We start from the raw sequence: 27,576 nt of genomic DNA, 5'->3' as shown, positions 1-27,576 counted from the left end.
CCAGGTGACTCGATCGAATGTGATTTTGAATATGATGGTGGTTTCATTTCCAGGTGACTTGGTCGAATGTGATTTTGAATAAGATGGTGGTTTCATTTCCAGGTGACTCGATCGAAAGTGATTTTTCTGACCAGAAGAGAAATGTTAGATCCTGGTTTCTTCCAGATTTTCCTGCAAAATCCTGGAAGATACGCTTGTATGGAATGAGAATAACCACCAGGGGTAAATAGAATGATGAATGTATAGTGAACACTTGGTAAGCAACGTCCTGACTGATTAAACACTTCTTTCTCTGACTGTCTGATCTTCAAAGCCTTCATCTCACCATCGGAAGACTGGGGTCACTGAAATTGCTATGGCAATGATCAACGTGAATAAAACCATGAGTCCAATGTCCTTCAACTTCTCTGACGGACATAATCTACGTGAGTAATTGCTCTGTAGCAGTCAACCGATGAAAAATGGACGTGCAACACAGTACTGCTCTCACCGCCATTCCTGCATAATCTCGTAAATAGTACAGAAAGGCATCACGAGACAGGCTACCATTAAATCTGCCACGGCTAGGGACAAAATTAGATAATTGCATACTGTCTGCAGAGTTTGATCTGTTAAAATGGCGGCAATGACGTAGATACTGCCGATTGCCGTAATTAGGCCCAACACGTCAGAAATGAGTGAAATGTGGAGAAGACCCCTATCTTTCTGTAACTGAGTGAAGTTAGAAGACGTTGTGATATTTAGGTGGCAATTATTGACATTAAACTTGTCTATATCCACATCACTTAATATATGTGTTTTTGAGGGTTGAAAATTATTACCTCAATACTTTATAGTAGCTGATCTCTAACTTAATGTAAGTTACAGATTTAGTTCACTTAAACCACACTAATTAGTTCGGTTAAATAATTAAAACATGTTTGTTAAATTCAGTTATATCTGTCAGTAATCAGACGCCTTTATGAACTTGTTACATTTTCTATTTGTCTACAAATGGCCCCTCGGTGTGGATTCCTGTACATGGTAAAAGGACCTCCAAAGGAAGGTTTTGTAATTTCAGTTTACCTCCTCTGGGACCTAAACATCCACCCACGTGTTTCCCATGTGTGGCAACCCATGAAGGGGAGGAGAGGATCCTGGTGGTTGAGGGTCCAACCCTAACACACCACTTTGGCCCTGAATTCCAGTAGACGGGTGGCCTTAGGGTGTTCTTCTTGAGTCAATTGGCTGGTCTACTCAAGCTAGGGTCAAACAAGTACCAGTGTTGGATGTTCTCAACGGTGTTGTGGACATTGTATCTGATGCTGGTGTTTGGGTATAGTGCACACGACACCCTAGCATTGCTGCAGTGTCGTTGTTTGACACTGTAGTGCGTCCCCTCATAGGGCTTCATGGTGGGTGGGGTTAGTGGGCACCGAAATTTTCCTTTCTTTATTAATGATACTCTAATTAAAAATCTTAATAAAATAGTGAAAAACAGTCTATAGGTAAATAACCATGTCTTGAAGATTCTGAGCAGCAATCCTCACCATCTGTTGTACCTCATTTTCTTATATTGCATTCACTTTCAGACAAATATTTAGGGCAAATGTCTCCCTTTTTCATTCAGAAGGACTTGCTGGCTCTCCAAAGTCAGTAAAGAAGCTTCGATCTGGTAACATATTGGTGGAAACATCCATATCTCAACACATTGAATTCCTCATGCATTCAAAGGCAATTAGGGATATACCTATTGAGGTTAAACTTCATGCTACTTTGAATTCATCACGAGGAGTCAGAGATTCTCCCTGGTTTCTGCAGTGAGGTATATATCCACTCGCAAAGATGGAATTATGATGCTGACCAATGTTCTCATTCTCACATTTATGTCACTACGTCCACCTGCCACCATCAAGGTAAGTTATCTTAATTGCAGAGTATGGCCATACATTCCAAACCTTCTCTGATGTTTCCAGTGTCAGCGGTTTGGTCACTCAAAATGTCATGTTGTAGTTCCTTGATGTGTGTTCATTGTGGTAGCTAGGACCAATGATGCCTACGAATGTTAAATGGACCCTCATTGCATCAATTGCAATGGCCCTCACTCATCCTACTTTCCTTCTTCCCCTAAATGGTTGGAAGAAAAAAAGTTGCAAAACATTACTTACCTTGAAGCTCGAAAATTGCTGTCCACCACTTAATCACGAATGCTGTTGCACTTTGTTCCACTATAACAGTGGGAGTGCAAACAGATCTCTCTGTGCCTCCAAAAGAATCGTTTTCAAGACAAATGAAAATCTTTTGTCCTTCATGGTTGAAAACGTTGATGAATGAACTTCAACACCCATCTCTGTACCTTACATACAAACAAACCCCAAGATCCATATTCTTTGGTTCTGGGTCCATCTTCCACCCCAGAATGCAAAATGATCATTTGTTCACATCCACAGTCACTGGAATCTCCTTCCAACAGCAAAGACCTGCCCAATTGGCTCAGGGTAGGATCCATGGAGGTCGATAGACCTCCTTCAAATAAGTACAGTAAGGACAAAAGACGTGGTCATAAAGAGAAGGGTTCTCCACCCAATTCGCCTAATCATAAATAAAAATGGCCACACCGATACAATGGAACTGTCGAGGTTTATGTTCTAATCTGGAACACATATCTGAAACCTACTGATACAGTCACCTTTCGGCAGCTTTCTTTGTACAGAAATGACAGGCTGTGTGATGGACGAGAACATGGAGGGGTGGCACTGTTGGTTGATCAGCATGTGCCCACCCTGTCTTTGCCACTCAACACACCCTTGGACGCCATAGCCATCTGTGTTTCCTTGGGTCTTGAGACATGACCAATCAGACCTTGATGCTGTCATTAAAAAGTTGCCGTCTTCCTTTTTCATTCTGGGGACTTTCATGGACACCACTCCCTCTGGGGAAGTGCTGATCTTAATAGGAGGGGTCGATCTGTAGAGCGTATGCTCTCTGATCACAACTTTTATCTTTTCAACATTGGTTCTTTACTTATTTTCATAAACTTAGTCAGTCCTTTACTGCTATTGATCTCTCAGTTTGCTCCTCTTCATTGTTCTCCCATTTTTCGTGAAGTGTTGAAAATAATCCACAAGGCAGTGATCATTTTCCTATAATTCTGAGAGAGACTGGCCGTGGTGGATGCCAACAGACCCGCGTCCCATGGGGGAAGCTGGATCAGGCAAACTAGCCCTCTTTCAATGCTCTTGCAGAACTTGATCCTATCATTGTATGTAAGTCGTCAATAGACGACTGTGTGGCAGCAGTAACTTACTGTATTTTACAAGCAGCTGCTCAGTTTATTCCTAAAACCTTAACATGTTTTCCACTATATCCTCGTCCGTGGTGGAATCTTACCTGCCACATGGCATGGAAGGCTCAAAAACGGACCTGGGATACTTTCCGTAGATGTCCCACACTCTTGAACGGTATTGCTTTTCAGCGGGTCCGTGCACGTGCTTGGTGGGTAAGACGTCAAAGCCAGAAAGAATCTCAGATTAAGTTCACAACTAGCATATCTTATACCACCAGTTACAAAGTCATATGGGACAAGATTCGAAAGGTCAGTAGGCAATATAATTCTTACCCCTCTTGATCTTGCTCTCTGATGGCTAGGAAGTAGCTGATACCTGGAGCATTGCTGATACTCTGGGTGAAAGATTTTACCAGGTATCTAGCACTTTTACTTCTTCCTTCACTTTCTTAGTCATCAAGACTCGAGCAGAGTGATCACCTCTTTCCTTTCGAGCTGATTGTCTCTATTACTATAATCGTCTTTTTACACTGGTGGAACTCAAACTGGCCTTTCATTGGTCTGGCAGTACATCAGTTTGACCTGATGATGTACACCATGACATGCTGTGCCATCTATCTCCTGCTTCTCTTGCTATTCTTCTGATTGTTTAACCAGATTTGGCAGGTGAATGTTTTCCTGATGCCTGGCACCAGGCTTTTGTTTTACCTTTCTCTAATCCTGAGAAGGATCCCAAAATTCCTTCAAACAACCTTCCAATTGCTTTCACAAGCTGTCTCTGTAAGACCTTAGAGAGGATGGTTAATGCCCGCCTCATTTGCTTCCTCGAATCAAACAACCTCCTCTCGCCCACCCAGTGTGGGTTCTAAAGAGAGTGCTCCACCATGGACCACCTGATTCGACTTCAAACGTCAATCAGAGAAGCCTTTCTCAAACAACAACATCTTGTATCAATATTCTTTGACATTGAGAAGGTTTATGATACAACATGGAGGTGTGGCATTTTGTGAGACCTCCATATATATGGGTTACGTGGCCATTTGCCCATTTTTATTAAAAATTTCTTAATGGACATGAGATTCCAAGTTAATGTGGGTTCGAAAACTGACTGGCCCATTTCTCTTTAACATCTACTTCTATTCATTTTTTCTGGATACCAGGCCACGTTGGTATTTGCGGGAACGAGCCCACCGACACTATGGTCCTGTATTCAAGGCTCAGCTCCATGCCAGCTGGTAGTCGACTTGGAGTGAGCAAAGTTAAAACAAGCTTTTCCAAATAAAGCTCTTTATTGAACTTTGGCTGTCTTGCTTCTTTCAGGATCAGAAAGAGGGAATTGTTCTGACTAAACTACGCATTTATCACGGTTTTTTATCTCATTGTTTTCTTTTATCTGGAACTGATGCACCAATGTGTAGTCTGTGTAACACTCAGATCACAATATGCCACATTTTACTTTCTTGCCATAGTTACGACTCTCAACGATGGCACTATTTTTAACATGTTCTGTTCCAAGATTTGTCCATAACGTTAGACAGTGTTATTAGTGATGGTGACATTGTCCACCTTGGTAAAGTTTTTAGTTTTTCAAAGGCCATTAATTTTTTTAATGCCATTTAAGTTTTTTTAACTTTTACATTAGACATTTTTTACTGTGTTTCCATTTTAAGAAACAAAATCCATCTAGTTCGATTTGAAATTGGAAAATGGCCGTAACATCAAATAACTTGAAACCATGAGTGGAAAGGTCAACAACAGGTAACTAACGCTGCTATTTAAACTATCCGTTAGTTATCCTGACGAGTTATTATTAAAAATTTTCTACAAGTCTTTTAAAACTTTTGTTACTTTCCTTTTTTGAAAGTGTCATAACATCAAATAACTTGGAACCAGGACTGGAAATGCCAACTTCAGGTGACTGATGGTGGTTTTTTTACTCACCTATTAGTCTTCCTGGAGAGTTATGATAATTACAATTACACTACGGAAATTACAATTATGTCCTTTTCAACATGTATCACTGTAGTTTTTCTCTTAATGCTGTAGACTAGATGTAAACATTGGTTTTATACTATTTATGTTTTTTAACTTTGTTTTGATTTACCTTAATTTCCTTTTATGAATTTTACTAAATTCACTTTAATTTTGATTTTTTACTGGTTGTTTGGTGAAGACAGCCCAGTTGCTTTGTGCCATAAAACACCAAATCAACCGACCAACTTTGTACATTTATCTACAGAAGCGATATTGTTGTTTTTTTTTGACGTAGTTCACTTACCACTTCCTTCATCCATGTCACCATATTGCATCTCACCTTTTAGTTTTTTGCACATGGGTGTTTTATTATTGCTGGCTTTCAATAGCTTTATCAGCTACATCTTGCTTTATCATTGCTGTCTGGATTTACTTTTCTTTTTATTTCCACTTTGTTTAATCCTTCCTTCTTCACCAACCGACTAATTATTCTTATCTTTTTTATTTTATTTCTGTTATTCTTATTGAGCTTTTGGTTTTATATTCACTATTCTGTCTTTCTCTGAAGACATTTTTTTCTCCTTCTCACCTGTGGTCACTATCATTGAGATGTATATACCATCGATGTTTCCTGCACTCTCTTTCACTTTACTTATTCCTTTATCCAGACTGATCCTTTCTTCCTAAGACTTTGGCTGGTTCAGAGGGTGATCATTCTTTCTCATTTTATTTTATCAGATTCATCAACTTTCTTGCTCTTGTGTGCCTTTTTTTTTCACCAAATACTAGGGTGAGATCTTTCAAATGTATATATGAATTTGCACATATTCATTTCCCATTATCTTCATTATTTGGTTTTCAGTTTCTCCTGGTCACTGTTCTTCAGTTTATGTACCATCTTTGAGAAGTGTAATTATATTTTATTTTCATTACCATTCTCTTCTTTATAGGATCATGCCAGGTGCTTGTATTGCTTCTCAGCTTATGTATACATCACAAAATCTGTGTTGGCACAGGGATAATGGAGAATTCTCAGCCCATCTGCCCTGGCTCTGCAAGTGTTGAGATGTATTTCATAAGACACTAGAGGTGTTGAAATCACTTAGCTGTCCAATTCAGAACATACCTATTCCATGGACTGTTGTAGAAAAATCTGGCAACAGGGAAGTGATTGTTCACCTTATTCATTCATAATAGCCAGGTTTTAAAAGTAGGGTTTTGCAATCATCCACTAAACTGTCTTGGAAAAGAACTTCCTGGCAGGCATCCAAAGGGAATCTGGATGCTTCCCTGGGTCTTCCCAATGCACATACTCTCTCTTTCTTCAAGTGGAGCAGGAGAGGACCTTGCCTTTTACCAGTTCTTAGTCACTGGGATGGTGGACATTGGAAAGTTCCTCACTGATTGTGTAACAGCAGAATATCATGAGAAGTAGGACAGTGTGGGTTACTAGTGTATCTTTCTCCTGCTTTAGAATGGGTTCATCACCCAGGCTTTATCTATCCAGTTGTGGTGAGACACAAACTTTACTGTCTAATTGATCCTTCACTATACTTAGCTTGCTGACCAGTTGTGTGTGGATCCTCAGTTAGTTGTGCTAAAATTATGCCCATCTGTGTTACACTTCAGTCTGTTTTGCCTTTCCATCTGTTTCCTACCACAGGTTTGTCCCAGTGGAGCCCTTACTTTTGGGTATCACACTCCATGGGCATACTCTTGGGCACTTTTTGCATAGAGAACATCTAGGTTTAATATTTTTATTGGTCCTTTCAACATTTCAATATGCAATTTTAGCTATTATTTGTACAGAGATGATTTATTGTCTCAGAAGTTAACATTTCCTTACATGAAAATGGGTTTTCTACTGATTTTTGCTTATTCAAACCTTTCCATCCATCATCCCCACTTCTAATGCACATTCTTCTTGCCTTAACTGAGAACGAAGTTATTTTTTGAGTATACGTGCTTAAGGAGCATAACTGTGCAAGAAGGTTGTATCACTTTCATGAATTTTAGGTGTCAATTAGCTAAAGGCTAGCTGTATGCAAGTCTCATTGTTAGATGCACAATGGTTCAAGCTATTCTTTCAAAGGAGTGGAGTATCAGAAATAAATTTTCCCAGAAGGAAAATGTTAACTTTATAAGACTCTTGAAATTGAAATATTAAAAACAGAACCAACAGTAATATTCATAAGGTTAGTCATTGTCTCTTAATCTGGTATTACTTGTATCTAGCCTTTTTCTCAATATTTTGTTAACTGAAATGGTATCTTGGCATTTCATACATTCCCATTGTGTTGCTATTATTGAGTTTTATAAATTAAGCAAGATTTTGAGTAAAGGTTATGAATTTTTACTACTTTGATACATGGAAAGCTAAGTTTTCACCTACGCATGATTACCGGTTCTATAAGAACTAGAGTTTTGTAGATCTAACTTTGCTAAAGGAGACTGCAGAAATTTGTGACAGTTAAATTAATGACACAAGACTTTTCATTGAACATACATTATTTTTCGAAGACACAGAAGTAAACAAACAAAAGAAAAATTGTGAAAATGTAAGTAAATGATATTTGACTGTGACTCGTATGATCATCAGATATAATAGGCAAACTGAGTTGATGCTGAACTTTTCTAGGTTTTGACTGTCTTAAGAAATCAAGAGGAAATCTTTCTCATTATAGTTCTCCACACACGTGTCTCAAAAACGACAAAATTGCATATTACAAAGCACATTCCTCTAGCAGGTGACCAATCAGAAAAGGGAACAATAATATAGAATCTTCTTTTATCTGAAACTGATGCACAGTGTGTAGTCTGTGTAATACTCAGGTCACAATAAGCCACATTTTACTTTCTTGCCGTCGTTACGACAGCTGTTATTGCAAATAACTTCAAACATTCGCTTTGGCATGGTCGATATAAGCATTTGCAGAAGGCTGGCTGGAATGTAATTCTAAGTGGAGAAGATGGCTTTATGACTATCATGCACTGTTTGAAATTGACGTCCATTTCTATAGACTTCCCTTGCCATCCATCCCCATACATTTGCAATGGGGTTCATTTCGAGCTAACATGCTGGATGGTCCAAAAGAATAACGTTATTCACCATGAAAAAGTCATTTGTCCTGCAGGCATTGTGGATTGCAGCGTTGTCATGCTGAAAGATCCAGTCATTTCCACACTAGCGATGGCCTTCAGTAAATAAGGATGTTCTCTCCAACATGTCAATGTAGCCAGCTGATGTTTGATGCCCCTGTATAACCTGAAGCTCCATTGTTCCATGGAAGGAGAAAGCACCCCAGATCATGATGGAACCTCCTCCACTGTGTCGTGTAGAAAATGTCTACAGTGGGATATCCTTATCGTGCCAGTAACGCTGAAAGCCATCTGGACCATCCAGGTTAAATTTTTTCTCATCAGAGAACAAAACCTTTGTTCACTTTTCTATGTTCCATGTTTGGTCTTCTAAGCAAAGTTTAACCGAGCTGTTTTGAAGTGTGGAAGGAGGCGTGGCCTTTGAAGACGTTTACGATTTTTAAAGCCTTTTTCTTGTAGATGCCGTCTTATTGTTCTTGAGCTGCATTCTGCATCTGTAAGGGCCTTAATCTGGTTTGACAAACGGTTGTTGTTTTGCTCAACGCCGGCACAATTTTCTTGGCCGACCACTTGAAATTCTCGTTCCGTATCCCTCAGGGTCTTCTAAGAAATTTACAACAACAGTTTTACTACACCCAATCTAACCAGCGACGGCACGTTGAGAGAGACCTTGCTTTTACAGCTCAACAATTCTACCACGTTGAAACTCTGTCAGCCTTTTAGCCTTTGCCATGTTTTTACCCAATGTAACACAAGAGATGTCAGTGGGAAATGTTAACAACGCTAATGCTTGAACACAAGTAACTAAATTTCGTTACATGTTTACCAATTAATGCTTCATTTCAGTATGGTCTTAAACTTTTGACCACCTAGTATTTAGGTTAATTTCATAGTGTTCACGTTTTCCCTATTAAATGCTAAAAAAGTTTTTTATTTTTATTTTCAAATAAGTGGTTGAGTCTTAACATGCAAAGTGCATATTTTTTCTTTATGTTCATTGGCCTTAAGATTTTGGCCAGCAGTGTATTGTCTTGATATATGGTGCTCAGTTAGCGTCAGAAAATTTTTACTTTTTTTCTGACTTAACATTTGGTAACTGTTACTTTTTTAACATGTTAACGTGTGATAGATCTTCCTTTTTATTGAGTTAACATTTGATAATTGGTACTTTTTTACTGTGTTGATGTGTGATAGATCTTACTTTTTGCTGAGTTAACATTTGGTAGTTTTTAGTGTTTGTTCATTTTCTTTTCTGTTTATAAAAATCATTCAAATGTAAACAACAGTTCTAGAGGAAGCTAATATGTCAACAATAACCTTTGGGTTGAACCAGTTTTTCTCCTTCTGCACCTACACAAACCCTAAAAGGTTATATTTCCTCAACTTACACCTGTATAAGTACTGACAGGTTAAGTTTCTTAACTGTTGTAGAGAACCACAACCAGGATTAATATAACACTTGAGTTGAACCAGTTTTTACTCTTTTTTTCTGAGTTAACAGCTTAACTGTTGTAGAGAACCAGAACCAGGATTTATATAACACTTGGGTTGAACCAGTTTTTACTCTACCTATATAAACCCCTAAGTGTTAGATGTTCCATATTACTATAACTACATAATTGACATTCACAGAAAACGTACGTAATCAAGTTACAAAACATTTCTAAAAAAAAAGAAAAATCCGTGGATCTGCCTACTAGAATTACATCTGGTTCAGGAAAAAACGGTATAAAAGTGGTTACCTGTACGATGCAAGTCAGTTAATTAAAACCCCTACCTTCGTCTTATTTCCTGATGAGACAATCCCACTAGTTAAACTAATAACAAAAAGGTCCACTACGACAATCCAAAAGTCTCTAAAGTTAAGTGCCATGTAATTCTAAGTCGTCCAGGAGGGGCAGAAAAACTTACTTTTCAGACCACCCGTGGTTAGATTTCAGTTTCCTACAGGGAATGAAACATATATTAACCTAAATTCCATCACATGTGTTTGCAAGTAAGTGAGGCATCACTTAGTTGTTCATTTTCACCACCAGTTCTTTGATTTACAAAGTAAAATATAATTAAAGATTAGAATCCTCTGTTATATTGAACAAAAATGACAAAATATAATGTGAATGTATATGAACATTTATCAAAACATGCTTATAACTACAGAAATTAACACTATTAGAAGTCATCATATATTGTTGTGTAAAGAATACAGAAGCAGTTATTACACATCTCTACAGGCAACACACTACATCAATGTTAACCTGATGTGATCTTGTTTTTCTTACCATCTTGGAGAATTTTTCTGGCATTTAAATAAGGAACAATGGATGTATAACACCTTTGTGATACTATATCTCTCAAGAACTATGTTTTGTTTACATAGTTTATATGCTTGTACCAAGAACGTTATTCTCAAACTGTTACAGGTCTCAAGAAGTGTTTAAAGTTCAGTTTAATAATAAGTAGACAGTACTGACCAACTACTTTCCTGTGAAATGGAAACTTTAAATGTCTCAAAGTGAACAAAAGAAAGAGATTGGGTTTAAGATATACAAGTATTTTTTGTAAATATAGTAAGGAGGTGGTTACAATTTATATGGATATGAAGAAATTTTCCATGAATTTATTACATTTTTAACCACACTGATTCTCCCATTTTTGCTTTCTCTACACATTTCTCAGTTAGAGATCTTTTGTCCATGGTTTAATGACATGAATCTATTCACACATTTGTTAGGATAAATGATTTTAGATGATAATGTTTAACTTCATGGATATATTGTTACTTCAGTTTTACCACTAATCTATATCTGGATATAAACATTAAAATACTGTAATTTTACATTGTTCATTATTTGCAAACTACTTATTGTCATATGATCTTGATCATGATAAATCTTTTTAATGTCATTGGTATTTTAAGGTCTCAGATTTATCAGTGACAAAATAAAAGTTTATATATTTATAAAACACCAAACTGATGGTGTTGTATTTAGAAGTTAAATTGGACAGTGACCCTCAAGGATTGTTTGAAACCCCCCTTAACAATTCTGGGCATGTTAATAAAGCTGAAAAAAACAACCCAAAAACATGGTTATTTGTTTCATTTAAAATTAGTTATAGAATTCAAATAAATATTACAACCAGCAAAATTATGTGTGATTGACTTATTAAATAATCTCTGACCAGGTTTTATACCTTTCTCTGGTATTTTAAGATATCATTCCTTTGCAGACAACTTCTCAGTTTATGAAACTTATCTAAATCTCAAATACACTACATGGTCAAAAGTATGTGGACACTCCTTCTAATTAGTGGGTGTGGCTATTTCAGCCACACACATTGCAAACAGGTGCATAAAATCAAGCATACAGCCATGAAATCTCCATAGACAAACATTGGTAGTGCAATGGGTCAAACTGAAGAGCTCAGTGACTTTCAACATGGCACTGTCATAGGATCCCACGTTTCCAACAAGTCAGTTCATCAAATTTCTGCCCTGCAAGAGCTGCCCCTATCAACTTTTAAGTGCTGTTATTGTGAAGTGGAAACATCTATGAGCAACAAAACCTCAGCCATGAAGTGGTAGGCCACACAAGCTCACATAACAGGAGAGCCTTTGCTGAAGCTCATAAAAATCGTCTGTCCACAGTTGCATCACTCACTATGAAGTTCCAAACTTCCTCTGGAAGTAACATAAGCACAAGAACTGTTCATCAGGAGCTTAATGAAATGGGTATCCATGGCCAAGCAGCTGTTGCACATGTCTAAGATCACCATGTACAATGCCAAGTGTTGGCTGGAGTGATGTAAAGCATATTGCTTTTGGACTCTGGAGCAGTGGAAACACGTTATTTGGAGTGATGAATCATACTTCACTATCTGGCAGTCTGACGAACAAACTTGGATTTGGCAAATGTCAAGAAAACACTAACTGCCTGAATGCAGTGGTTTTGTGGAGGAGGAATAATAGTATGGGGCTGTTTCTCATGGTTTTGGCTAGGCTCTTTAGTTTTGGTGAAGGGAAATATTAATGCTACAGCATACAATGACATTCTAGAAAATTGTGTACTTCCAACTTTAGGGCAAACATTTGGGGAAGGCCCTTTTTTGTTTCAGCATGAAAATGCCTCCATGCACAAGGCGAGGTCCATAAAGACATCATTTGCTGAGATTGGTGTGGAAGAACTTGAGTGACTTGTACAGAACCCTAACCTCAACCCCATCGAACACCTTTGGGAGGAATTGGAACGTCATCTGCGAGCCAGGCCTTCTCGCTCGACCTCACCAATGCTCTTGTGGCTGAATTGGAGTGAATCCCTGTAGCCATGTTTCGAACTCCAGTGAAAAGCCTTCCCAGAAGAGTGGAGGCTGTTATAGTGACAAAGGGGGCCAACTCCATATTAATGTCCATGTTTTTGGAATGAGATGTTCAACAAGCACAAATAGTGGTGATGGTCGAACATCCGCATACTTCTGGCCATGTAGTATATCTATCAGTTCTGTAATGATTTCTTTGCTTTTTGTTTTTCTTTTGTACTTTCAAATGACTATTCTTTGAAAAATTAATTTTAAACTTTACTTAGACTGTTTTCTTCAGTATTCATCTGCTTTTAATTTTTTTTGCCATTTAAGACTAAAACTTGTACAGCTAAACAGGATGATACATTAGTTTCTCTTTTACTCCCACCGTCACTTTTACTACAAAGTACAGATTCTGTACTGAGTTAGGATTATACACTATTATCACAAATGAGTCATTCTATATCAGGGGTTCCAAACCTTTTGGCACTCGCGACCCCTTACCTAAAAGTTTGAAACCCATGTGACCCCCTACTTAGGGATTACTATCAGCAGCTTAATTTTTCTTTTATTTTCTGTGAAGGAGAGGGAAAGAAACATCTAAAAAAATATTTAAAAATTCTGTAATTATTTATTAGCAAATTAAATCACATTGGTCCAACTTGAATTCACAAAAAGAACATATATTTCTTAAAATAATATTAACATAGGTTTGAATAGCTATCCAACCCAGCTAGTGAGATGCCTGATGTTGCATTTCAGCAGCAAGCTTTGAAATTCGTGGCCAAGCATTTGTTAGAGCCAGTCTCATGTCATCTCCAACATCCAATCTGTTCCTATTCTTTGTTTTTATACTGACAAGAGTGGAAAATCCTGCCTCACACAAGTAGGTAGAAGCAAATGGAACAAGGACACGTAAAGCTATCATGCTGACTTTGGAGTATGACTGATACATAGCGCACCAGAACTGAGTCACGGATTTCACCTTGAAGAGATCACGAGCTGAAGAGTCATTCCTTAAATCCAGAAATTCATCTTGGATATCATCTGGGATGCTGGATATATCAAGTTCAGTACAAAATGGGTTCCTTACCAGGGTCTCCTGTTCCTGTGATAGCTCAGGGAAGTAACGCTCGACTTCCTTTTCTAGAGACTGAAGATGTTCGGTAATCTCATCCTTGAGGAACTGATCCAGTTGGATCTGAGACTCATCCATCACTCCACAAAGTTTTTCAAACATAGCGATGTTTCCAAGATTGGTTTTCCGACGCCAGTTCTGCAGTTTGGAAACAAAGGCCGAAGACTATCTTGAAAAGGAGAACATGTGTTTCCCTTCCTTGAAGCTTCAAATTGAGCTTGTTCAGCTGGTCAAAAATGTCGGCTAGGTGCGCAACCCTTTATTCCATGCTTCATCTTCGAAGTGAGCTACAAGATCTCTCCTTTCTTGAGTCTCCAGGAATAGCTTTATTTCATCTTTCATTTCAAAGACACGATTAATAACGTTTCCTTTTGACAACCAACATACTGCTGTGTAGAAGAGAAGGACTTTGTGGTCAGCATTATTGTCTTTGCATAGTTCTTTGAATAGGCAAGTGTTGAGTCTTCACATAATTTACAATTTTGATTACAGATTCAAGCACTTCCTGCAGAGAGGCAGGGAGAGTCTTACTGGCGAGAGCATATCGGTGAATCATGCAGTGGATGCCCTTTGCTTGAGGTGCTAGCTTCTTCACTCTCAACTGGAATCCTGATTTCGATCCCAGCATAGCCGGTGCCCCATCCGTACAAACCCCACACGTTTTCCCATTGAAGATCTTCGTCTTGAAAAAAAGTTGAAACTTTTTCCATGACATCATCAGCTTTTGTTGTGGTTTCAAGTGCACTGCAGAATAAGAATTCATCTTTGATGTCACCTGAATTAATGTATCTCATGAAGACAAGCAACTGAGAACATGAACTTACATCTGTTGACTCGTCGAACTGAAAGGAGAACAAAGGGGAACCCTTGATTTCAGTCAAAACCTGTTCCTTCACATCCATAGACATTTTAGAAATGCACCTCTGTATAGTATTATTTGACAGGGATACTTGCTGCATCTTCTTTGCACTGGCTTCTCCAAGAATAAGATTTACTGCTTTCATCATGCAGGGTTTAAGAAGTGTTTCTTCAATTGTGTGAGGCTTTTTTTGTTTAGCAATTTCGAATGCAATCTCATATGAAGCTTCCACTACGGCTGCACTCTGCTGCTGAAACGACTCACTTCTATCGATTCTTTGGCTTTTAAGACACCGTTCATGCCGTTTGAAGAAATCCAAACCCTTCTTTGCATGTTCTGGATGTTTCAAAACACACTGTGGTTTCTTGATGCCGTCGTTGGTGAGCACAATGGTGAAGCCAATGTTGAGGTAGCATTCTGAGTATCTGTGCCGTTTAGCCATGGACACAACTCACCTCTACTGCTTACTTATCTCCTTGTTAAAATGAAATAAAAATGTTGAATAATGAACACTTTGGCAACTGTAGATCTTACACTGACTACTTGTGGGGGTTGCAGGTAGAGTAATGATGGGGTAAGTATTGGGAGGGAAGGGAGCGTGGCCAGTCGCGTCATCCACCAATCAGCAACGGACATGTGACTCATGTGTTGATAGCGAGCACACACACACACACACTTAATCACAGCTAAACAGACACACAAGCATACGTACATGCACGTGCACTCACAAACTCGCTACTCACTAGTACACACATACATACAGTTGCAGACACATACACATTCACTTACAGGCACGCATACATACACCCATAATATCACCTAATGATATTGAACTAACGTAGCACACGTTTTGCTTTGCACCGAAACAAAAAAAATGTAAGAACATGAAAATGTAATTGATGAAATAAAATTAATGTTATCCCAAGCTACTTCTAACAAGGCTACGCGACTCCCCTGCCTAGGCTTTGCGACCCCTGGGGGTTGGGAAGCCCTGCTCTATATTGACAACACAAATATCCCTTCATACACAGGAAGGGTGGTATCCTCATATAGATAGATATGCCACTTGCTTCTATTACTATACTGTAGAACAAGAATTAATTTATGACAAATTTATGTTGAGTCATTGTGTTATCACATTACCAGTGAATTACAATGTTTAAGTTGATATAAATAAATATCTTTCATGTAGATCCATATCATTTTACTTGTTTGTTTAGTACCTGGGTCTGTGGTGATCTTACAGGTCCTGAAGTGTTATATATAAACAAATACAATAACTGTACACGTATTGTTACTTAGTTTATGTATCATGTTTTAGTGTGTTATTCACCACATTATTACACTACTCCAGTTAATGAAGTCGTTAGTATAGTTAGGAATATTCTCCTGTTCATCACATTGTTAGAGGGTAGTGACCATTTTTAAAGTGTGTCTTAGTTGTGTTCTGAAACATCACAACTATCATATTTGGTTCATTTTTTTACTATATACAACATGTACTATATACATGTTAATAATATGTTAGTTGTAATCATTGAAAACAACAAATAAGAAGTTGTTGGCACAGCCTTTAGTGCACAGTACAGACATCATAATTTACAATTATAGGTGCAGTGTTAGTATAATGTTATAAAACTTATAAAACTACACCATCAAATAAAGAGATAAAGTTCTGTGATATTTAATTTGATCTTATAACAGACTGAGTTATTTCTAACAAATATCTGTTGACATAACCTGAAATCCTATTTATCATTAACAACTGAGATGGTAACTGTAAGATCCCTTACGTAGACGAGACTTCCCATCACTTATTAATACACACCTGGGAACACAGTTTCTAACAGTTAACATTCTAACTACACTTAACTTTTCTACATATTCAACAATAAACGTTATCATCATATCCCATTTCTTGAGAAGACTTTTCAGTAATAACTTATGTAATGATTACAAACTGATGAGAAAAGAAAGTTCATATTTTACAAATGAAAGTTAAAGCCTCAGTAGATATTCAAACTCATTCCCACATGCATTTCTTTCTTTGTAAATAGAAAGTTTAATAACTTCCTAAACAATGAACATTGTATGTTTATATTAATATTTATAACACTGTTTATTGTATTTTTATATTAATATTTATAACACTGTTTATTGTATGTTTATATTAATATTTATAACACTGTTTATTGTATGTTTATATTAATATTTATAACACTGTTTATTGTATGTTTATATTAATATTTATAACACTGTTTATTGTATATTTATATTAATATTTATAACACTGTTTATTGTATATTTATATTAATATTTATAACACTGTTTATTGTATGCTTATATTAATATTTATAACACTAATTATTGTATGTTTATATTAATATTTATACTAAAGATTGTTTAATTCATTAATTTTATTGATCTGCTAAAGATGAAATATATATAATTCAAAACATTCATTACAGATGTTTACATATGTTGCCATGGGTTCTACTGTTCATTGTCAGTTTTGGTTCTATGTTCTGATTGCTGGCAAAAAGTATTTTCATGTAAGATGAAAATGAACAAAAATAAAACACACATCATGGTGTTAAGTCACAATGAAAGCTTCGAATTACTTAAACCAACAAGTTCCATTTTATACACTAGAGACAAATTCGCAGCTCATACTAACCCCTCAACTTGAGTATGTCTTGCACTCCAGGTACTAAGAATATTAGGTCATCCATTAAGTAATGTCCGATTTCAGGTTTAGAAAAAGAGAAAGGATTTCAAACACTTTTAATGTTATTTAATCAATAATGTATGTTTCATTATTATTAATTACTTCCTGCCAACAATTCACAAACTTCTGAATGCCACGTCTATAAAATTCTTAGGGTTTGGAGGAAAAGAATACAGAAAGGGTAGTTTGACATCTCCATGTGTTCCAAGCTTTTTTCCATCAAGATAGTTCAGCAAACTTTGGAATAGATGATAATCAGATGGAGCAAGGTCTGGAGAGTAAGGAGGATGTGGAAGGTTTTCCCAGTCTACCTCTTCAGACTTTACAGATGTGATCCTTGTTGTATGGGCCCTTGCATTATCCTGGTGTAACACGACACCTTTACGACTGATCAAAGCATGCCTCTTTTCTTTCAGTGCAACATTCAAACGCTCTAACTGTTGACAATAAAAGTCTGATGTAATCGTCACTTTGAGTGACAGCAACTCAAAGTGGATCACACGAACAATATCCCACCAAATGCTTAACAAGGCTTTCCTAAGGTGGAGGTCCATAATGGACTGTGCTTTAGCCAGTTTACCTGCACTGAGCCATTGTCTGCAGCACTTGACATTTTTATAAAATATCCATTTCTCAACTCCAGTCACTGACCTATCCAAATGAGGTGAGTTGTGATCACAAGAGTGCAAATGTCTGCCCTTGCTCTAAGGTTGACTTCTGTCAAATCATTGGAGACCCATTTTTCAAGTTTTGACACCTTTTCAAGCTGTTGCAGATGATGGTGAACTGTTGAATGGGTTGTATTAAGCTTCTGTTCTAGTTCTTCAACTGTTACAGCACAATCTTCATCAAGTGCAGCCAACAGTAAGTCATCATTAAACTCAACAGAACAACCTGAATGTGGCGCATCACTTAAGGTGTAGTCACCTGATCTGAACTTCTGATACTACCTTTGACATTTTCTTTCATTGAGAGACTCCACACCATAAACACTTTGAATGTTTTGTGTAGTTTCTGTTGCACTATTGCCCTTTTTAAAACTCATAAAACATTATATGTCTAATGTGCTCCTCAGACATATCCATCATCTTAAGGGTTTATTTGATTAACACTCTGAAAAAGTGTAGTTGGGTTAGTTTCTTTTATTTGTCTGAACATTTTTATACACGTCCTACTACATATCTCAGTCATTAAAGCCTGCTACAAAGACAGAAATGATGATGCACTTTCTGTATTAAATTTTCAGGCATTACTTACTGATGACCTGACACAAATGCAGTTAACAAAAGCTTTAATGACAAACTGTGTGATAAGTAAACTTTTATTGTTGAGTTATAAAAACTGACATGACTGTCATGATACCTGTATCAGTCAGTAGACATGTGGGATCTGAAGATGTAATTTATATAACCTGACATGACTGTCTTGATACCTATATCAGTCAGTAGACATGTGGGATCTGAAGATGTAATTTATATAACCTGACATGACTGTCTTGATACCTATATCAGTCAGTAGACATGTGGGATCTGAAGATGTAATTTATATAACCTGACATGACTGTCTTGATACCTATATCAGTCAGTAGACATGTGGTGTCTGAAGATGTAATTTATATAACCTGACATGACTGTCTTGATACCTATATCAGTCAGTAGACATGTGGTGTCTGAAGATGTAATTTATATAACCTGACATGACTATCATGATACCTGTATCAGTCAGTAGACATGTGGTATCTGAAGATGTAATTTATATAACCTGACATGACTATCATGATACCTATATCAGTCAGTAGACATGTGGTATCTGAAGATGTAATTTATATAACCTGACATGACTATCATGATACCTGTATCAGTCAGTAGACATGTGGTATCTGAAGATGTAATTTATATAACCTGACATGACTGTCATGATACCTTGATCAGTCAGTAGACATGTGGGATCTGAAGATGTAATTTATATAACCTGACATGACTATCATGATACCTATATCAGTCAGTAGACATGTGGTGTCTGAAGATGTAATTTATATAACCTGACATGACTATCATGATACCTGTATCAGTCAGTAGACATGTGGTATCTGAAGATGTAATTTATATAAACTGACATAACTGTCATGATACCTGTATCAGTTAGTAGACATGTGGTATTATCTGAAGATGTAATTTATATAACCTGACATGACTATCATGATACCTGTATCAGTCAGTAGACATGTGGTGTCTGAAGATGTAATTTATATAAACTGACATGACTATCATGATACGTATATCAGTCAGTAGACATGTGGTATCTGAAGATGTAATTTATATAAACTGACATGACTATCATGATACCTGTATCAGTCAGTAGACATGTGGTATCTGAAGATGTAATTTATATAACCTGACATAACTGTCATGATACCTGTATCAGTTAGTAGACATGTGGTATCTGAAGATGTAATTTATATAACCTGACATGACTATCATGATACCTGTATCAGTCAGTAGACATGTGGTGTCTGAAGATGTAATTTATATAACCTGACATGACTGTCATGTTACCTGTATCAGTCAGTAGACATGTGGTATCTGAAGATGTAATTTATATAACCTGACATGACTATCATGATACCTGTATCAGTCAGTAGACATGTGGTGTCTGAAGATGTAATTTATATAAACTGACATGACTATCATGATACGTATATCAGTCAGTAGACATGTGGGATCTGAAGATGTAATTTATATAACCTGACATGACTGTCATGATACCTGTATCAGTCAGTAGACATGTGGGATCTGAAGATGTAATTTATATAACCTGACATGACTGTCATGATACCTGTATCAGTCAGTAGACATGTGGGATCTGAAGATGTAATTTATATAACCTGACATGACTATCATGATACCTATATCAGTCAGTAGACATGTGGTGTCTGAAGATGTAATTTATATAACCTGACATGACTATCATGATACCTGTATCAGTCGGTAGACATGTGGTATCTGAAGATGTAATTTATATAAACTGACATGACTGTCATGATATCTGTATCAGTTAGTAGACATGTGGTATTATCTGAAGATGTAATTTATATAACCTGACATGACTATCATGATACCTGTATCAGTCAGTAGACATGTGGTATCTGAAGATGTAATTTATATAAACTGACATGACTGTCATGATACCTGTATCAGTTAGTAGACATGTGGTATTATCTGAAGATGTAATTTATATAACCTGACATGACTGTCATGATACCTGTATCAGTTAGTAGACATGTGGTATTATCTGAAGATGTAATTTATATAACCTGACATGACTGTCATGATACCTGTATCAGTTAGTAGACATGTGGTATTATCTAAAGATGTAATTTATATAAACTGACATGACTGTCATGATACCTGTATCAGTCAGTAGACATGTGGTATCTGAAGATGTAATTTATATAAACTGACATGACTATCATGATACCTATATCAGTCAGTAGACATGTGGGATCTGAAGATGTAATTTATATAACCTGACATGACTATCATGATACCTATATCAGTCAGTAGACATGTGGGATCTGAAGATGTAATTTATATAAACTGACATGACTGTCATGATACCTTGATCAGTCAGTAGACATGTGGGATCTGAAGATGTAATTTCAACACTTTATCATTTTAAACTTCCTTTTTTAACTACTGTTTTATCAAACATTTAAATCAACATAAATCATTGACAAACGTCAATGTGACAAACCTCATAACCCAATTATTGCAAGGATATACAGTATAAATAAAACAAGACCAAACTAAGAATGAACAATAAAAAGAAGCAATCAGCTTTGTTATAAACAATATAAAAACAATATGTATACTAAATAATTGCTTTTTAAATTATTTATTAATAGCAGACTCTCAAGTTAATTTGTAACATTATGTTTGTTTATATACATTTTGAACAATGTTCTAGTGCTTGTTCATTCCAGCAGACAATATTACAGTCATTTATTTGTTCAAACAAGTTTTTGAATACCTCACAACATTAACTATATTTATACCAAAGGATATCACATCACCTCAAGACAAACTGGAAAGTATAAACAGAAGAACTGCATATAAAAACTTTTTATTCCTTGAACAATTATAATTATTCTAGACTAACCTTCTCCATAAATAATCCAGAGAAAGACACAGCTATCTGAATCACTCCTCTTAAATAAAACCAGCCAGAAGAGCTCATTTACTTTCTGCCATATTTTGTGCTATGAATTTTTTATATTAACAAATGATGTATCATGTAAGTCTTTCATAAATAAAGTTGAAAGTTTACTGTTTGAAGCACTATAGTAACCCAGTTAATTTAATCAATATCAGCAATACTTAACTCTGTCATACATTTAAAGGTAAACAACAAAATAATAAAGATCACCAGAACATTAAGTAATCAAATATGAAGACAAAATGAGTGATGTGTTTCCAGGGTGAGTAATAAATGAAAAACATTCCAAGATACACAGTTTTCTGACACATATAATGATGTTATTATGATGTTATTATCTATAGAAAGTTATATAAGGCACATTTTTTTATTTTTCACTTTTTGTTACATTTTACAGCATTTATACTATTTTTATATAAAATGTTATCAGCTTATAACTTTTATATATATATTACTGACCTTTGACCTTACGATAAGGTTGTTTCCACTGTTCTAAGGCTTGAATATAGTTGATCCACAAGATGACAGACCACAAACAGTTTCAGATAACTTTCTCATGAGTAGAGAAAGAAGTGGAAGGGATTTTCAACTGGGTGTCCTACAGACAAACAAGAAAGAAAGAGATGTCAATATGGTTAAGTAATATCTTTTCACATGTAGCTATAGTTAACTCAATCATCCATGGACAGATTATCCAGTTTATCTTTTAAAAGATTCCTGAGAATCCCACAAGCTGTTATACAAAACTTCAGAACTAGTTTTTACATTCTGGGTTCCACAATTCAAAACCTCAAATAAAACAAAAGGAGAATTTAAATGAATATTGTGAAATCTGTCAGACTGAATATTAGGTCAAACTACATTTATAATATTTTTATCTTTCTAAGAAATACACAGATATACAAGTTTTCTTTGTTTTGTATTATCCAGACTCCCTTTTACCCTCCATTACCACAGATAAGATATATATATATATATATATATATATAACAGAGAATTTTAATTACAAAATTTTAAATGTTTATCATTAACTGTTATTTTTTATATAAATCACCTTACTAGTAATAAGGGCAGTCTTTGAAATCACTTGATCATAACTCATATGAACTACTCAAAAGAATTCTATAGCCTGTTTAATTCATTTCGTTATTAAAGTTACTAGTAGTGTAGTTACAGGTAAATTAAACAATGAAAGTAATATAATACAAAGTATTGAGTAGTTTAACTGATTATAAGTTTCCAACTAAGTTAAACATCCAAAGTATAATAATACAAAGTGTTGAGTAGTTTAACTGGTTATAAGTTTCCAACTAAGTTAAACACCCAAAGTATAATAATACAAAGTGTTGAGTAGTTTAACTTATTATAAGTTTCCAACTAAGTTAAACATCCAAAGTATAATAATACAAAGTGTTGAGTAGTTTAACTGATTATAAGTTTCCAACTAAGTTAAACATCCAAAGTGTAATAATACAAAGTGTTGAGTAGTTTAACTGATTATAAGTTTCCAACTAAGTTAAACATCCAAAGTATAATAATACAAAGTGTTGAGTAGTTTAACTGATTATAAGTTTCCAACTAAGTTAAACATCCAAAGTATAATAATACAAAGTGTTGAGTAGTTTAACTGATCATAAGTTTCCAACTAAGTTAAACATCCAAAGTATAATAATACAAAGTGTTGAGTAGTTTAACTGATTATAAGTTTCCAACTAAGTTAAACATCCAAAGTATAATAATACAAAGTGTTGAGTAGTTTAACTGATTATAAGTTTCCAACTAAGTTAAACATCCAAAGTATAATAATACAAAGTGTTGAGTAGTTTAACTGATTATAAGTTTCCAACTAAGTTAAACATCCAAAGTATAATAATACAAAGTGTTGAGTAGTTTAACTGATTATAAGTTTCCAACTAAGTTAAACATCCAAAGTATAATAATACAAAGTGTTGAGTAGTTTAACTGATTATAAGTTTCCAACTAAGTTAAACATCCAAAGTATAATAATACAAAGTGTTGAGTAGTTTAACTGATTATAAGTTTCCAACTAAGTTAAACATCCAAAGTATAATAATACAAAGTGTTTAGTAGTTTAACTGATTATAAGTTTCCAACTAAGTTAAACATCCAAAGTATAATAATACAAAGTGTTGAGTAGTTTAACTGATTATAAGTTTCCAACTAAGTTAAACATCCAAAGTATAATAATACAAAGTGTTGAGTAGTTTAACTGATTATAAGTTTCCAACTAAGTTAAACATCCAAAGTGTAATAATACAAAGTGTTGAGTAGTTTAACTGATTATAAGTTTCCAACTAAGTTAAACATCCAAAGTGTAATAATACAAAGTGTTGAGTAGTTTAACTGATTATAAGTTTCCAACTAAGTTAAACATCCAAAGTATAATAATACAAAGTGTTGAGTAGTTTAACTGATTATAAGTTTCCAACTAAGTTAAACATCCAAAGTATAATAATACAAAGTGTTGAGTAGTTTAACTGATCATAAGTTTCCAACTAAGTTAAACATCCAAAGTATAATAATACAAAGTGTTGAGTAGTTTAACTGATTATAAGTTTCCAACTAAGTTAAACATCCAAAGTATAATAATACAAAGTGTTGAGTAGTTTAACTGATTATAAGTTTCCAACTAAGTTAAACATCCAAAGTGTAATAATACAAAGTGTTGAGTAGTTTAACTGATTATAAGTTTCCAACTAAGTTAAACATCCAAAGTATAATAATACAAAGTGTTGAGTAGTTTAACTGATTATAAGTTTCCAACTAAGTTAAACATCCAAAGTATAATAATACAAAGTGTTGAGTAGTTTAACTGATCATAAGTTTCCAACTAAGTTAAACATCCAAAGTATAATAATACAAAGTGTTGAGTAGTTTAACTGATTATAAGTTTCCAACTAAGTTAAACATCCAAAGTATAATAATACAAATAATACAATATAAACTTTATATATGAGTAATACTCCATACCATTTTTAACAAATCACTCGAAGGTCACCATTTATCAAGTCTGCTCATTCTATATAAAAATATATGACAAACTTATTCAGTAGAAACATACAATTCTGGTCAAAACAATGCTAAACAGAAGTAACACTAACTTAAACCTACTGTTAAGAGCTTATGTTGGTGCTAAAATTTTAATGTTCATTATGTCTTAAATAAGGTGATTTATTAAAGTCGCTTCAAGTTTAAAATATGTCATGCAAGACAATATTACCATAACTGTACATTTAACTATCTTATGTGTATCAAGTTATTATTATAACATAGTTGTAAATACTTGCTGAGGTTATATATACAATTATTTTGTGCAGAGTTGAATGAAAATAAATAGATAACCATAATACAGTTGATTTAAAACTTTGACAACATACATGTGTCTTGGAATTTTATGTTTTAAGTTATGTAGCCTGAACTACGTAATCACGCGCATAATACTGTCTACAGTAGTGCACGTAGTCATTACAAGAAGTTATGAAAAGGTATACACAGAGTTGTCATGTATATAGTAAATTTAGAATGACAACATATTGTGTATATAGTCAAATGAAAACAATATATGACATAGTGAAATGAATTCACTTTGCACTAATCTAATTATATTTTAAAACTTTCAAATATTACGTTAGCTGCAACTAGGTGAGCTACATACTAATAAAATCTAACCGAAGGTAAATTATAAATTATGCCCATCATGAAAATGATAACATCTGCGCTAACGTAATGTTATCAAATTTAACTTTCCAAATGACAAGGAAAATGGAAAGAAAATATTGTAAAACTGTGTCGCCTTTCCTGATTAAAATTTAGGCAAAGTTAAATAATTAATATACGATTATTAATACTAATACTACATTACCTAAGATAGATGTACCAGTATAGATGTAATTTGCCTTACATCAAACTTAATTTATAAAAAGACAACTAAACCATGCTCAAAATGTGTACCAATTCCACATTCACTTCTGCTAGCTCCGCCTAACGATCATACAAACAACTCGTTTACCCCAGACAATATTTCTACTTCAAAATGTTAATATTAGTTGACTTTTTCTGCTTGTTTAACTTACTACTGATTCACATGAGTTTTGATAAGTTTAAATTAAAATCGGTTCTTTTATCAAAAGAATATCCAAATTTGGTATTATAAATTACAATTGTATTTCACAAAGTATAGGAAATAATATCCATAAAATTGAATCTAAAATCACTAAAATTTGCATACAAATAATTAAATGTTGTATGAATAAACTAGAAATAGTTGACGGTGAAACATAGGATTATATTACTAATGAGACGAACAGTGGAGGATAATTGAAAGTTTTCATATGTTAGAATATGTACAACGTTTCGACCACTAGAGTGTTCATTTTCAAGTACAACATAGAACGATTAAATTTGAATATGTTTGTTTGTTTTGTTTTTGGAATTTCGCACAAAGCTACACGAGGGCTATCTGTGCTAGCCGTCCCTAATTTAGCAGTGTAAGACTAGAGGGATGGCAGCTAGTAATCACCACCCACCGCCTCAATCAGTTAAGTGTCACAAAGAAAAATGAGAAGCCAATCCAGACATGTTTCTTTACATGTGAACTCTGACGAGTTTCTCCAGTATACAATCTACCTATTGATTTTAACACCTAATCCCAAATCCTATGATTGTATTTGTTAACTAATTGTCATTTCTTCACATATAATTACTCATGTCTCGTTTATTGTACAATTTTCTTAGCGGTTTACTTACTACAACTTTTTATTTTATTTTATGATGTTACAGAATTCGATCTGAACAACTAACAACGAAGGTCTGCTTTGAAAGTAGCTGTAGACAACATTTGAATGTAACTGGAGAGAGAACATTATCTACTACTTGTTTTATATATATCGTGAACCGTGGTGCCTGTCTATCCATTCGTCTGTCTTTGTTTATGACAGCCGCTTCTCACACTGAATTTGAAAATCTGAAGTCAAAGTTCAACATTAACTATTTCGATAACAGTAGAACAGGTATGAATAATGTTGACAACAAACAGGATATTCTACACTAACTTGTTATGAATTAATAATACTATCATTAAAATTTCAAAATGTGACATATTGCTGAGTAGCTCTTAGCAGAACACTTTCTATACAAACGTGGAACATCAAACTAGAAAACCCATTTAACACACTTACTCTAGAGTATCACACAATCTTACAATTTGTTTTATCACAGCCAGTAAACTGTGTATTGATTGAACTTTAAAATACACACATAGATGCTGCTAAAACAATCTAATGATAAAACATTTTGTGGTTCACTCTATTTTTATATTTCATATACTACACACATATAAGATACATACATATATATAAATCTACACACCACAAGTATGACCTGCCACATCTCAAGCTTGTTGCTTTGAGATCCACACCAACAAACTGTTATACACGTGATCGCGAAGAACGACCCTTTATTTATACTCAAGGTACGATTTCTTAACTAAGTTTAAAAGCTAAATTTTATTTTTTATTACATTACTTTTACCACTGTTAACCCTAACTTATCAGTTTTATATTTCAATCATTTTCCTTCTCTTTCGCTAACGTCATTTCGTTACAACAATTGATTCAACAGTATTGTTACATTTCTAACCAGTACGAACTGTGAAAGACAATACTAAAATCGAACCAAAATATTATTGAAAATTTGCATATAGTAACTAAGATGACAACGTATAAAGTAGAAACTGAACTGTTGGAAAAAGCAACATTCCAGGCGTACTTCGACAAGTGCAATTTGTAGGTATAAAGTTTTGTATGAATATTTTAATTGTATATTCACATAAGGACATTTTATAAATCTGAATTAAGTTCTTGAAATGAAAAACAGAACTTAGACAATCAGTAACATTCACGTTACTCTAAAACCTGCGAGAGGCTAAGTAATTAGTGTTAGCAAACACTGGGCTGTTGTAGATAGTGTCGTGCTGAAATATT

At 34.9% G+C, this 27,576-nt stretch overlaps 1 long non-coding RNA gene across 4 annotated transcripts in view; it reads right to left on the bottom strand.

The window, feature by feature from the left end:
• Positions 1-25,581, bottom strand: part of LOC143230140 (uncharacterized) — a 41,653-nt gene extending 16,072 nt beyond the window's left edge. For 2 of the 4 annotated variants that reach the window (XR_013016266.1, XR_013016263.1), the window contains exons 1-3: positions 25,458-25,581; positions 22,034-22,172; positions 10,116-10,282 (exon numbers count right to left, since the gene is read on the bottom strand). This is a non-coding gene — a long non-coding RNA (uncharacterized LOC143230140). The remainder of the gene's footprint in view (positions 1-10,115; positions 10,283-22,033; positions 22,173-25,457) is intronic. The other 2 variants (XR_013016264.1, XR_013016265.1) reach the window with 1 other exon arrangement.
• Positions 25,582-27,576: the final 1,995 nt, after the last annotated feature.

This window comes from Tachypleus tridentatus, chromosome 10 (genome assembly GCF_004210375.1).
Source record: "Tachypleus tridentatus isolate NWPU-2018 chromosome 10, ASM421037v1, whole genome shotgun sequence".
NCBI lineage: Eukaryota > Metazoa > Arthropoda > Merostomata > Xiphosura > Limulidae > Tachypleus > Tachypleus tridentatus.
The sequence above is the reverse complement of the archived record's forward strand: the minus strand, read 5'-3'. Positions and strand labels throughout refer to the sequence as shown.